We start from the raw sequence: 9,526 nt of genomic DNA, 5'->3' as shown, positions 1-9,526 counted from the left end.
AGGTAGATGGAGCAGTCAAAGGCCAGTGTCAGAGGAAAACAAGAGACCTAATCCAAGAAATAGCTGAAGCAAATAAAATGTTAGAAGCACAACTTAGGTGGCAGAGTACCTGCTCAGCAAGCAAACTCTGCATCACCAAAAGCAAAAAAATTAAACAGCTGAACTTGATCGAATTCAGTTAAGTCAATTATATACATGTATGACAGTAACATAAAATCTTTTGTACAATTAATATACTATATGCAAATAAAAAAGTAAAACTTAATTCATTACAGTAATAATAATAGTTCTCGTTGCATATATCCAGCATGTTCGTGTGTAATATAGGTCATTCCAAACACTAAAAATTATGTATTCACTATATTACTAAAAAGAGATATGCATATAAATGATTAGTATTTAAAGACACATAAAGGAATATGAGTGAGGTTTATAGAGAGATTGTAAAAAATTAGAAGATATAACTCAGAAAGATATTGTAAACAAAATTTGATTAAACAAATTGTAATTTGATAATGATGATTTGAAACTATGAGCAGGGTGTTAGAGCTTCACACCTGTAATCCTAGCTTCTCAAGAGGCTCAGATCTGAGAAATGTGTTTAAAGTCAGCCCAGACAGGCAAGTCCTTGAGACTCTGATCTCTAATTACCCAAAAGAAGTTAAATGGAGCTGTGAATCCAGTAATCGTCCTTGAGACCCTGATCTCTAATTACCCAAAAGACATAAATGAAGTTGTGAATCAAGTGGTAGAACAAAAAGCCTTGAACCAAAAAGCTCAAGGACAGTGGTCAAGGCGCAGAACTAACACACACACACACACACACACACACACACACATGCACACCAGAAAGTAACCAAAAAAAATATAGAAATGAAGCTAGGCGCTGGTGGCTCATGCCTGTAATCCTAGCTACTCAAGAGGCTGACATCTGAGGATGACCATTCAAAGACAGCTCAAGCACTAAAGATCTTGGGACTCATCACTAGAAGATCAGAAGTGGCACTGTGGCTCAAGGGGTAGGGCAGTAGCCTTGAGCTAAAGAGCTCAAGGACAGCCCCCAGACCCAGAGTCCAAGCCCCATCACTGACAAATAAATAAACAAATAAATAAAATATATAATAAAATAAAATAATAGAAACACAAAAAGAAAAATATTTTACATTAGCCAAAAACTTGCATCAGATATAAACTCTTCACATTTAGTACTTTTCTTCTAATACTTTTCATTGTATATTTATTTTTATTTCTTTTTGGCCAGTCCCGGGGCTTAAACTCAGGACCTGAGCACTGTCCTTGGGCTTTCTCAAGGCCAGAGCTCTACCACATGAGCCACAGCACTACTTCCAGCTTTTCTATATATGTGGTATCATGGAATCGAACCCGAGTCTTCGTGAATGCTAGGCAAAAATTCTACCACTAGTCCAAACTCCCAGTGAATATTTTCTTTTTTAATACTTTCAATTATGCTACCTATTTTCTATCTTGCTATTTTAGGTATATAAAATCATATTTCATCCTACTAGGATTTCCTCAAATTTTTGGTGGCTGATAATTATTCATAAGACATATTCTAAATTTAACCACTTATCTATTATTAGTCCTTAATGCTGATCCACTTTTTCATATTAAGTTTTTAGTGATAAGATTGACATATTTTAGTTAGGAAAACACTTTGGCCAATATAATATTAACCTTAAATACTGAGGAGAAAGATGAATAGAACAAACCGTTCAAATGAGAAAGTCAATGTAAAATTACATTATCTTTCATACACTATGAGACTATATAACAATACAATTCTATTTCTAAGACAAAAATTAAATCTTAAGGGAAACAGAGAACATATGTAAACCAAAAATGGGTAGAATTAAAAAATGAAAATGACTATGTTCTTTCTAGAACATTGATAAATCTGCGGCTTGAAATGGTATTTGCTGTCACAGTCTCTGCACACTGTCCTCTGTAATAACAAGGTACCATATTTAGTAAACATCAAATGGCAGAATTACATCTGGGTAATAAAGTAGATAAGGAGGCCATCTCAGTGCAGGATGAGCTTCAGTAAACAATGGCATTATTCTCAGAGTACAAGGAAGGTCAACAAAGGTAAAAACTGAAGGGAAGATTTCTTCCATTGCAAAACAGAAAGATGGTATATCTTTTTGAAAGGGCAGATAGAGAAAAGTTAAGAAAACCACATCTGCCATTATCTAGCAGTAATTTTCCTTTTTTATTTCTGAAGAACATTTTTATTCTTCATAATAATTATGAGATATATTTATCTATGTGGAAATGAGATTTGAGGACATTAACCAAATTTACAGGTAAGCAAAAGAGCCAGAATATCAATCCTTGTCCAAATACTCTGCCTCTTCTCACAAAGGTTTCTCACATTTGTTTATCCATGTAACCAACTCTTGCTAGGGTTCACAGAACAGGTCACTAAGTAATGAGGAAAACTAAAGAATTACTACTAGTCATGATAGAAATCCTCTGCTTGTTATTGTTTCTTTTAGATAAGATACTTTAAGCATAGTCATCCCTTCATTACTCTCTTGATGAACTTTGGTTTTTGCCTTTCTAAGGACCTGTTCTATTTGTTCTCCCTTGAATCTACCATATTGGTGTATTTGCATACATTTACATACAACCCACATATAAGTTGATAAGCTACTTCTAGCTTACACATATAAGGGAGAATATGCATCCTTTGTCCCTCTGGACCTGACTTACTTCCCTTAACATAATTTTTCCAGATTTCTCTACTTCTTATAAATGATACAGTATCATTCCATTGTGCACATATACCACATTTTCTTGATCCATTTGTCTACTGAGGGGCATCTGGGCTGATTGCATACCTTGACTATGGTTAATAGCACTGCAATGAACATGGGTTTGCTGGGGCCTTTACTGTATCCTGGTTCATAATCTTTTGCACAAATGTCTAGGAAAGGAATTGAATAGATTTGTATTAAATCTTCCTGAGAACGCTCCACAATGCTTTCAAAAGTGTTTAACAAGTCTACACTACCACTTACAGTGTATTAGGGTTTCCTTTTGGCCACATCTCTGCCAATATCTATTAGGTTTGTTTTCTTGATATTGCTCAAATCTTAAAAATAACCTAAAGCGGGCCTGGAGTTTGGCCTAGTGGTAGAGTACTTGCCTAGCATGCACAAAGTCCCAGGTTCGATTCCTTGGTACCACATACATAAGAAATGAAAAAGCCAAAAGTGGTGCTGTGATTCAAATGGTAGAGCTCTAGCCTTGAGAAAGCCCAAGGACAGTGCCCAGGGCCTGAGCCCAAGCACTGGCAAAATAATAATAATAATAATAATAACCTAAAGCAATTCTATGCTGCTGTCAGAAAGAATGACATCGCCCCATTTGTTAGGAAATGGAAAGACTTAGAAAAAATATTAAGTGAAGTAAGCCAGACTCAAAGGAACATAGGCTCAATGGTTTCCTTCATTTGTCATAACCAGTAGAAACCTTGGGCTCTCATAGCAGAAATTTGCAATAGAGCAAAACCTAGATACATAAGGCCATATAGTATAATGCTAAATGAAAGGACCTCTAGGATATAGAAACAAAAGCCATATAATGAGTGATTGTTGTCCTTAATGTACTATGTTATCTCTCTTCTCTTTTGCTGCCCCTTGGTTATGTCATATTGTTACAGTATCTGACTTTGTTATCTGATATATTGGATAGATTTGTATTTGGTTATTTGAAATTGGATAGGGAAGGGGGGAAAACAAGATGAGGGGTGGGGGTGGGGGTGGGAAATGGGGACCAAGACATGAGAAAGGGTATCAATGTATGTGAAGTAATGCACCTTCTATCTGGCAAATATAATGTAACCCTTCTATTAATTACAATAAAAAATATATGGAAAAAATAATAACCTAAAGCAAAAGGAGGTAACTACGTGGTTACAGAGCACTTGCCAAGCAAGAGCTGGGTCTTGAGTTCAAATACCAGCAACATAAAAAAATTAAAAACATCAAAAAGCCCTTGAAAGCTAGACTTACTTCTGATGGAAAGACATTACTTGCACCTCTTGATGTATAGGGGTATTCTAAGTGCCATACAGGCAGAACCAAGACTTTGAGATAACTACATCAACATTAGTTAACTGGTACCCCATTCTATCTCCTGGAATCCAGAAAATTGACCTGGAAATTTGAGTCTTCCTCCTTTAACTTGCTTCTTTCTTTTCTCTAGTCTCCAGTCTCAAGCTCTCCTTTAACTCATAGTTCAATGTTAAACCATTCTTTCATATTATCCCTTAGTTAAAAGGATGGTATGTGATATCTGCCTCCTTCACCCATCTCACACCCTCCTACTGAGAAGATTGCAGGAGAAAACAACCTTTAAGTCTTCAGCTTATTACGGGTAAGGACAAATGTTTCTTTTCTTGCCTTTCTGGGAATGGGAGTAATACAAATTTGAGTTGCTTATTAGCTCATTACTCTTCTTCCTATTTCCCTTGGAATTGAAGAATGAGGGAATACAGGAAGATAGTGTAAAGAATTCAATAATCTCAAAAACATCCCAAATCTCAGAAAATTCCTTCCAATGAATTCCTCTTTCCTTCAGAAGGACTGTACAGTTTTATTTTGATTCACAGAAACACATCAGCTTTGTCTTAGCTTCATCACTTCATAATCTATCCCAGAAACTTAGAACCTTCTCATTCTTTCTTTGGTATTCTGAGTGTATAATCACTAGATATAAATTAAAGACTTCCTTTCACACCATATTTTTTCATTAAAAGCTTCCCATTATATGTATTCACAAATACATTGACTTGTAAAAGGCAATTGCAAGAGTATTTTGCTATATATCTAAATTTCTTAAAGAAATATTTGTTTACTTTCTAGCATGAAGAACACATAGATCAGGAATATTGAGCCCCTAGTAAATGTGAGATACTCTGCTATAGCTTTATAGCCATTATATAATTGATTGCTTCCTAATATATCCAATGCAACATTGAATCATTGACATAGCTTATTCCCACTTTCCAGATGAGAAAGGTAATACACAAGTATTACATGATGGATTCAGAACTCAAACCCAAACTTGTGAAATTCCAATATCCATACTCTAGCCAGCATTGAACATAGTTTCTTGTGCCAGGTGATTTTTACATTGCTGTCTTTGGAATATATCTGGCAAGGAAGGTATATTCATGACCATTTACAAAAATACATCACCACCTAACATGAGAGTTCAGTCTCAGAATAATTCAGCAGCTCTAAAATGCTTGAATGTGAAGCTGACTAGACTAAATTTTCACACTGGTCACTTTTTCTAGGTGGGAGTGGAAAGGAGAAAACTGTAACAAGCATCCCTTGCCTGATATACTTGGAAGCAAAATAGCATTTTAAGTGGTCATTCAGCATTCTTGTCATAGGTGTTGTTTCAATCAAAACCACCCTTTTGCCTCACTGTTCCTCTCAAGATGGAATATCTTGCCACTTACAAAAAATTGCTCTTCAAACTCTCAACTGAACCTCAGGATTCTACAAGCTCCTTTCATGGTCTTTTTTAATTACCTTATTTGTATTTTATTTGATAAATTGTTTCATTGATGAGTTGTGATGTTTTATATTGTATATACATTATAAAATGATTAAATCAAGCTAGTAAAATTAACATTGCCTGCTATCTTACATTCTAATCCTTATTACTGTGGAGAGACCATTTAAATTTTCTCCCTTAGTGTCTAACTATTAGTGAAAAATCTTCAGTGATTTTTGTTTTATGTCATGAGTTGTATCCAATTTATCACCCAAGCTAATTCTGGTCTGGAAAATATGAAAAAATTATAATCATGCAGTAGATTAAAAGTTAAGAAAGGAGTAGAGGATTCAAGATTTTGCTTGAGTTAAGTTTGGTTTTAGTTTTGTTTTACTTTGACAAAAGTTTTCATTAATTTGTACCATAGATGCATACAGAAATAGTAAAGATATTCCCAGTTTATTGTTCAGACACATTGTGGACCTTTGCTTTAGAACTCTGAGAATAATGTGAGAAAAGATGTATAAATGCTAGGAGGGTAGTGTAGTGGTAGGGTGCTTGCCTAGCATGCCTGAAACCCTGGGTTCGATTCCTGGGTATCACATATAGAGAAAAAGCCAGAAGTGGGGCTGTGGCTCAAGTGGTAGAGCACTAACCTTGACAAAGCTCAAGGACACTGCCCAGGCCCTGAGTTCAAGCTCCAGGGCTACCAAGAAAAAATGGTGCATAATAAAAATTAATCTCATAATTTCTTATTACTGTTAAGATCTATTTATTGAAACATTTATGTTATGAAAGTTAAAGATCAGTTTTCACCTTTTATTCCTACCACTCAAATATGAATTTATGTCACTGGTCCAAAAAAAAAAGGCCCAGTGTAACTACATAACAGCATCAGCTTGAATTACACACTTAACTCAGAGTAATAAAAATAAGACTCCACTAATCAAGAAAAAGTGTTGGGAGTTCCTATTTTGACTAAAAATAAAGAAAAGAAAAAAAGAATGAGCTGCCTAAAATTTCTTGCAATGACGTGGTTGAAATTTGTAACAGAAGGAGGAAGTTACTTTCCATAAGTTGTGTTTGAATTATAAAGAAATACATTGCTAGCATATGAATATCAGACAGGCTGACAGTACTATTAGAAGTAGGAAGGATGTGCAGAATAAATAGTCACTAAATGTAGTGACAAGCTTCAGTGACAGATGAAGAATAAAAGTGAACAATTTTCCTGATAACATGTCAGGAAACAAATGTTTCTTTCAGAAGAAAAAGATATATATGCTTGCTAACTCTAGTGGCCTCCCATTGGGTGAACTTCTTAAACCCTGGCAGAACTATAATTTTGGCCCAAAATGGAGCAAGCCTTTTGTAGAAATTGTTACTTCTTCACTTCATTGAAGGTTTACAACAGTTTATTCAGACTGTTTCTGTCCAATTTAAACAATATGTTTTATACTGACATTGTCCTGTCTACTACATAAAAAGAAATCCAAGAATAGGTTAGGCATTCTGCTTTCTGTATGACAAAGGTCATTGTAAGTTCACTAGCACTACCCAGATCACATTTGCATCACTCTTTGTAAAATATGCCATGTTTTGGAAGCTATAGTGAAGTTTATTACAACAACAAAGTTCTGTATCAATTTAACATTGCAAAAATATCTCAAGTGGAAAATGTAGGAAAAAAATCTAAATTATTTAGAACGTGGCTGTATCAAATGATCAATAATATCTTGCCTCTGCCAAAACAAATTTGGATTAGTATTTTGACTTCTCAGAAATTACAGTGTATCAACTTGTTTTTCCCCCTTCCCTTTCCTAGTTCAAATAAACAAATAAATGTATATACAATATACCAGGTAACAAAGTCAGATACAGGGGGAAAACAAGATGATTAGGAGGAGGTGGGGGGAGGGAAATGGGGACAAAAACATAAGAAGGAGTATCAATGTGTGAGAAATAACACACCTCTATAGATAACCTTGATAATAAAAAATAAAATGAAAAAAAGAAAGTGTAGTTTATCAAAAGGCAAAAAGAAAGAAAATGAAAAGAACAGACTTCAACTACAATGCACACAAGTTTGTAGGGTAAAGGAAACTCCACAGTGATAGTCCATCATTGTAGATATGAAGAAAACAGAATGGATTTTTTTCTATGTGGTTCTGAAAATACAGGTCTGTAAAGGTTCTTCTGATCTTAAAAAATGGATATCAATCAGCTAACTGCAATCTTACTAAATAATAGCTAAATTAGTTCACTGCAACCTACTGCATCACCATTTTTAGAAATCTTATGATTAATCTCAAACCTATCACCCATTACTTAAGTTTCAACTCAGCTAAGGAAAGTGGTCACTAAATAACACAAAACCCTCTGCACCTCAAATAGTCACAGAAATCTGAAGCACATTATGGAAATGATGATCCCAGTTCTAAGAATTTCCTAGCAATAAACTATATAGTTTGGATAAATAGGCCTCAAGGGACCCTTTCTACTCTCTAGAACAATAACTGATTAGGGTCATTTTAACATGTGCTATTATTTAGGAGTTTCTCACTCTGAGCAGAAATTCCAAGAAAGAAGTTAAAACATTACTTGCACATCATGTTGCATTCCACTGTTTCTGCACTGAGTTTTCACAGTATATCTCATGGCAATTGTATTTCCACTCAGTAAAATAACCAGGATTTCACTTTGTCCAAATTTCAGTTTTTATCTGCTTTCTTGAAAAGAAAGCAGAGACAGAAAGAAAACAAGTGAGATAAAGCTATTGAGTAACGGTCCTAGACTACCTCACCCCAGACTTCTTTAACATAAGTGAAATATACTTGTCTCCTGTTTAACTTGAAGTTATATGGATTTTTTTTCCTGTAACATTTAGCTAGAGTTGAGCTTCAGTGGCATGCATGTATAGAAATGGTGTTGTTTTTTAATTTACTTGTTTAGGGCAGTATGAACAGATATGAAGCATACATATGTGTTAAACATACTCTACCACTGAGCTACATAGTATGCTCAGATTTCTGTTCACTGAAACATGTAGCACAAAGTTTCAATGAGGGCATGTTCTACTAAAGAGCATTTTATTGAATTGAAGCTCTAAAATCATGGGAAACTCCCCCAGAATTCTCCAATGAGTTCACTAAAATCTCTGGCCTTCTTGCCTACATATAATTATACTCATTCAATGCTCATTTCTTTTTCAGTCTTTTTTAATTATAGGTCACTTAATGTGCTTTGTAACTATTATGTATGTCTGAAACATATTTCATTAGTTTTAGAATAAAGGAGAATTATCAGAGCAATGTTTTCTGCCTTCAATTAAAAGTATGTATCTTCAGCTTTAATATTATGGGTTAAATGGAGTTTGCAGAGAGGGATAAACTGAAGATAAATCACCATTTATAATATATTTTCTATAAGAGAACTCATTCTGCATTTCAAACAAGCAAATTAAAATCAATGTTTCAGGAGACATATTGATTAACTGGTAGAGGAGGCCACCTATAAACATGTAAACTACAAAAGTTACCATCATGGTTTCTGAGTTTCAGAACTACAAAACATTAGCAAATTCCTTAAGCATAATTTATTAATCTTAAATTTCATCAAATTTATTAAGATTTTATTCTCTGAAAATACCATATGCTTTGCATTCTTAATTGAAAATATTAAGGTAAATAAAATTTTATATATACTTCAGATTTCCATGTTATAAAGGTAAGTGAAAAGCTATTAAGTACTTTTATACTTTAGTATAAATAGTAGAATGTTTATAAAACTATATTCCACTCATCAATATTGTTATATCTTATAGAATCATCTGTTTTCTGTGATTTTTCAAAAATGTTAGCATATAGACAGAAGAACTTTTGATTCAAATCCAAGTCAGGCTGAACTCTGAATCAGATAACTCTGAGCTACTACCTAACAATGAACAAAGGACCATAATTACATTGTTTTGTCATTACATTTATCTTCTAAT

Source organism: Megascapheus bottae, chromosome 2 (assembly GCF_031878675.1).
Source record: "Megascapheus bottae isolate mThoBot1 chromosome 2, mThoBot2.hap1, whole genome shotgun sequence".
NCBI classification, from domain to species: domain Eukaryota; kingdom Metazoa; phylum Chordata; class Mammalia; order Rodentia; family Geomyidae; genus Megascapheus; species Megascapheus bottae.
This window is presented reverse-complemented; position numbering follows the sequence as displayed.